Consider the following 6,000-nt stretch of genomic DNA (forward strand, 5'->3'; position numbering starts at 1 on the left):
ACTCACCCTGCAACTCCATCTTCCCTCATATGCCACTCACCCTACAACTCCATCTTCCCTCATATGCCACTCACCCTGCAACTCCATCTTCCCTCATATGCCACTCACCCTGCAGCTCCATCTTCTCTCATATGCCACTCACCCTGCAACTCCATCTTCCCACATATGCCCCTCACCCTACAACTCCATCTTCCCTCATATGCCACTCACCCTGCAACTCCATCTTCCCACATATGCCACTCACCCTGCAACTCCATCTTCCCTCATATGCCCCTCACCCTGCAACTCCATCTTCCCTCATATGCCACTCACCCTGCAACTCCATCTTTCCTCATATGCACTCACCCTGCAACTCCATCTTCCCTCATATGCCACTCACCCTGCAACTCCATCTTCCCTCATATGCCCCTCACCCTGCAACTCCATCTTCCCTCATATGCCACTCACCCTGCAACTCCATCTTCCTTCATATGCACTCACCCTGCAGCTCCATCTTCCCACATATGCCAATCACCCTGCAACTCCATCTTCCCTCATATGCCACTCACCCTGCAGCTCCATCTTCCCACATATGCCACTCACCCTGCAACTGCATCTTCCCACATATGCCACTCACCCTGCAACTCCATCTTCCCTCATATGCACTCACCCTGCAACTCCATCTTCCCTCATATGCCACTCACCCTGCAACTCCATCTTCCCTCATATGCCACTCACCCTGCAACTCCATCTTCCCTCATATGCCACTCACCCTGCAACTCCATCTTCCCTCATATGCCACTCACCCTACAACTCCATCTTCCCTCATATGCCACTCACCCTGCAACTCCATCTTCCCTCATATGCCACTCACCCTGCAACTCCATCTTCCCTCATATGCACTCACCCTGCAGCTCCATCTTCCCACATATGCCACTCACCCTGCAACTCCATCTTCCCTCATATGCCCCTCACCCTACAACTCTATCTTCCCACATATGCCACTCACCCTGCAACTCCATCTTCCCTCATATGCCCCTCACCCTGCAACTCCATCTTCCCTCATATGCCACTCACCCTGCAACTCCATCTTCCTTCATATGCACTCACCCTGCAACTCCATCTTCCCTCATATGCCCCTCACCCTGAAACTCCATCTTCCCTCATATGCCACTCACCCTGCAACTCCATCTTCCTTCATATGCACTCACCCTGCAGCTCCATCTTCCCACTTATGCCACTCACCCTGCAGCTCCATCTTCCCACATATGCCACTCACCCTGCAACTCCATCTTCCCTCATATGCCACTCACCCTACAACTCCATCTTCCCTCATATGCCACTCACCCTACAACTCCATCTTCCCACATATGCCACTCACCCTGCAGCTCCATCTTTCCTCATATGCCACTCACCCTACAACTCCATCTTCCCTCATATGCCACTCACCCTACAACTCCATCTTCCCTCATATGCCACTCACCCTACAACTCCATCTTCCCACATATGCCACTCACCCTGCAGCTCCATCTTCCCACATATGCCACTCACCCTGCAACTCCATCTTCCCTCATATGCCACTCACCCTGCAACTCCATCTTCCCACATATGCCACTCACCCTGCAGCTCCATCTTCCCACATATGCCACTCACCCTGCAACTCCATCTTCCCTCATATGCCACTCACCCTACAACTCCATCTTCCCTCATATGCCACTCACCCTACAACTCCATCTTCCCACATATGCCACTCACCCTGCAGCTCCATCTTTCCTCATATGCCACTCACCCTACAACTCCATCTTCCCTCATATGCCACTCACCCTACAACTCCATCTTCCCACATATGCCACTCACCCTGCAGCTCCATCTTCCCTCATATGCCACTCACCCTACAACTCCATCTTCCCTCATATGCCACTCACCCTACAACTCCATCTTCCCACATATGCCACTCACCCTGCAACTCCATCTTCCCTCATATGCCACTCACCCTACAACTCCATCTTCCCTCATATGCCACTCACCCTACAACTCCATCTTCCCACATATGCCACTCACCCTGCAACTCCATCTTCCCTCATATGCCACTCACCCTACAACTCCATCTTCCCTCATATGCCACTCACCCTACAACTCCATCTTCCCTCATATGCCACTCACCCTGCAGCTCCATCTTTCCTCATATGCCACTCACCCTGCAACTCCATCTTCCCACATATGCCCCTCACCCTACAACTCCATCTTCCCTCATATGCCACTCACCCTGCAACTCCATCTTCCCACATATGCCACTCACCCTGCAACTCCATCTTCCCACATATGCCACTCACCCTGCAACTCCATCTTCCCACATATGCCACTCACCCTGCAACTCCATCTTCCCACATATGCCACTCACCCTGCAACTCCATCTTCCCTCATATGCACTCACCCTGCAGCTCCATCTTCCCTCATATGCCACTCACCCTGCAACTCCATCTTCCCTCATATGCCACTCACCCTGCAACTCCATCTTCCCTCATATGCCACTCACCCTGCAACTCCATCTTCCCTCATATGCCACTCACCCTGCAACTCCATCTTCCCTCATATGCCACTCACCCTACAACTCCATCTTCCCTCATATGCCACTCACCCTGCAACTCCATCTTCCCTCATATGCACTCACCCTGCAACTCCATCTTCCCTCATATGCCACTCACCCTGCAACTCCATCTTCCCACATATGCCCCTCACCCTACAACTCCATCTTCCCTCATATGCCACTCACCCTGCAACTCCATCTTCCCACATATGCCACTCACCCTGCAACTCCATCTTCCCTCATATGCCCCTCACCCTGCAACTCCATCTTCCCTCATATGCCACTCACCCTGCAACTCCATCTTCCCACATATGCCCCTCACCCTACAACTCCATCTTCCCTCATATGCCACTCACCCTGCAACTCCATCTTCCCACATATGCCACTCACCCTGCAACTCCATCTTCCCTCATATGCCCCTCACCCTGCAACTCCATCTTCCCTCATATGCCACTCACCCTGCAACTCCATCTTCCTTCATATGCACTCACCCTGCAGCTCCATCTTCCCACTTATGCCACTCACCCTGCAGCTCCATCTTCCCACATATGCCACTCACCCTGCAACTCCATCTTCCCTCATATGCCACTCACCCTACAACTCCATCTTCCCTCATATGCCACTCACCCTACAACTCCATCTTCCCACATATGCCACTCACCCTGCAGCTCCATCTTTCCTCATATGCCACTCACCCTACAACTCCATCTTCCCTCATATGCCACTCACCCTACAACTCCATCTTCCCACATATGCCACTCACCCTGCAACTCCATCTTCCCTCATATGCCACTCACCCTGCAGCTCCATCTTCCCACATATGCCACTCACCCTGCAACTCCATCTTCCCTCATATGCCACTCACCCTGCAACTCCATCTTCCCACATATGCCACTCACCCTGCAGCTCCATCTTCCCACATATGCCACTCACCCTGCAACTCCATCTTCCCTCATATGCCACTCACCCTACAACTCCATCTTCCCTCATATGCCACTCACCCTACAACTCCATCTTCCCACATATGCCACTCACCCTGCAACTCCATCTTCCCTCATATGCCACTCACCCTGCAGCTCCATCTTTCCTCATATGCCACTCACCCTACAACTCCATCTTCCCTCATATGCCACTCACCCTACAACTCCATCTTCCCACATATGCCACTCACCCTGCAGCTCCATCTTCCCTCATATGCCACTCACCCTACAACTCCATCTTCCCACATATGCCACTCACCCTGCAACTCCATCTTCCCTCATATGCCACTCACCCTACAACTCCATCTTCCCTCATATGCCACTCACCCTACAACTCCATCTTCCCACATATGCCACTCACCCTGCAACTCCATCTTCCCTCATATGCCACTCACCCTACAACTCCATCTTCCCTCATATGCCACTCACCCTACAACTCCATCTTCCCTCATATGCCACTCACCCTGCAGCTCCATCTTTCCTCATATGCCACTCACCCTGCAACTCCATCTTCCCACATATGCCCCTCACCCTACAACTCCATCTTCCCTCATATGCCACTCACCCTGCAACTCCATCTTCCCACATATGCCACTCACCCTGCAACTCCATCTTCCCACATATGCCACTCACCCTGCAACTCCATCTTCCCACATATGCCACTCACCCTGCAACTCCATCTTCCCACATATGCCACTCACCCTGCAACTCCATCTTCCCTCATATGCCCCTCACCCTGCAACTCCATCTTCCCTCATATGCCACTCACCCTGCAACTCCATCTTCCCTCATATGCCCCTCACCCTGCAACTCCATCTTCCTTCATATGCCACTCACCCTGCAACTCCATCTTCCTTCATATGCACTCACCCTGCAACTCCATCTTCCCTCATATGCCACTCACCCTGCAACTCCATCTTCCCACATATGCCACTCACCCTGCAACTCCATCTTCCCACATATGCCCCTCACCCTGCAACTCCATCTTCCCACATATGCCACTCACCCTGCAACTCCATCTTCCCTCATATGCCCCTCACCCTGCAATTCCATCTTCCCACATATGCCACTCACCCTGCAACTCCATCTTCCCACATATGCCACTCACCCTGCAACTCCATCTTCCCTCATATGCCACTCACCCTGCAACTCCATCTTCCCTCATATGCCACTCACCCTGCAGCTCCATGTTCCCACATATGCCACTCACCCTGCAACTCCATCTTCCCTCATATGCCACTCACCCTGCAGCTCCATCTTCCCTCATATGCCACTCACCCTGCAACTCCATCTTCCCTCATATGCCACTCACCCTGCAACTCCATCTTCCCACATATGCACTCACCCTGCAACTCCATCTTCCCTCATATGCACTCACCCTGCAACTCCATCTTCCCTCATATGCCACTCACCCTGCAACTCCATCTTCCCTCATATGCCACTCACCCTGCAACACCATCTTCCCACATATGCCACTCACCCTGCAGCTCCATCTTCCCTCATATGCACTCACCCTGCAACTCCATCTTCCCACATATGCCCCTTACCCTACAACTCCATCTTCCCTCATATGCCACTCACCCTGCAGCTCCATCTTCCCTCATATGCACTCACCCTGCAACTCCATCTTCCCTCATATGCACTCACCCTGCAACTCCATCTTCCCACATATGCCCCTTACCCTACAACTCCATCTTCCCTCATATGCCACTCACCCTGCAACTCCATCTTCCCTCATATACCACTCACCCTGCAGCTCCATCTTCCCTCATATGCACTCACCCTGCAGCCCCCCTCCCCCTCATGTCCCCTCTTTTCTCATTACCAGTCATCATGTGTCCACATCTCCTTCAGGATTCACTATCTTTGCTTTCTGCCCGGCATCCTGTGTCTCCTCCCACACAGTCACATGGGCGTGACATCATCGCAGGTCCTGCAAGATGAATTATTCCTCTGCTGTGCTGCTTCTTCTCCTGCCCGGCGGGAATTTTTGAAATGACACACGCAGCGCAGTACTGACAACGTCAGAGCGCGCGCGTGTGTCACTGACAATTAGTGCCGGCAGGGAACAGAGGAAAGACTCCTGCGTTCCGCTGCCTGCACTGACTGTGCGGAGTGCGGACCTGCACAGGATCTCTTCCTGCTCGGCACGCTGCAGCCCGGCTCCACTGCACCGGCTGAAGACGGACGGGCCGGTCACAGAGAGCAGGCGGGCCGGATGTGGCCCGCGGGCCGCCCCTTGCCCAGGTCTGCCCTAGAGCAACAAACCAAGTATTCGGTCTGCTAAACCTGCTGGTGAGGGTGCTGGATGTGCCTCACTAACCTACACAGAGTCCGCAGCATCAGCAGCAACTAGGGGGCCCATAAGTGAGACGGGGCAAGAAGCCATTTCTTTACTTGGTCCACGCTGCCAGCAAACGGGCCAGAAAGGGGAGAACGGCAGTTGCGACTTCC

At 53.2% G+C, this 6,000-nt stretch overlaps 1 protein-coding gene across 1 annotated transcript in view; it reads right to left on the reverse strand.

Moving 5' to 3' along the window:
• The window catches only part of LOC142256146 (fish-egg lectin-like), a 35,653-nt gene extending 30,233 nt beyond the window's left edge, over nucleotides 1-5,420 (reverse strand). Inside the window, exon 1 of the mRNA XM_075327686.1 lies at nucleotides 5,372-5,420. The gene's annotated coding sequence lies outside the window, so the exon portion shown is untranslated. The remainder of the gene's footprint in view (nucleotides 1-5,371) is intronic.
• Between the last annotated feature and the right edge of the window lie 580 nt (nucleotides 5,421-6,000).

Source organism: Anomaloglossus baeobatrachus, chromosome 11, assembly GCF_048569485.1.
Source record: "Anomaloglossus baeobatrachus isolate aAnoBae1 chromosome 11, aAnoBae1.hap1, whole genome shotgun sequence".
In the NCBI taxonomy this organism is placed as follows: Eukaryota; Metazoa; Chordata; class Amphibia; order Anura; family Aromobatidae; genus Anomaloglossus; species Anomaloglossus baeobatrachus.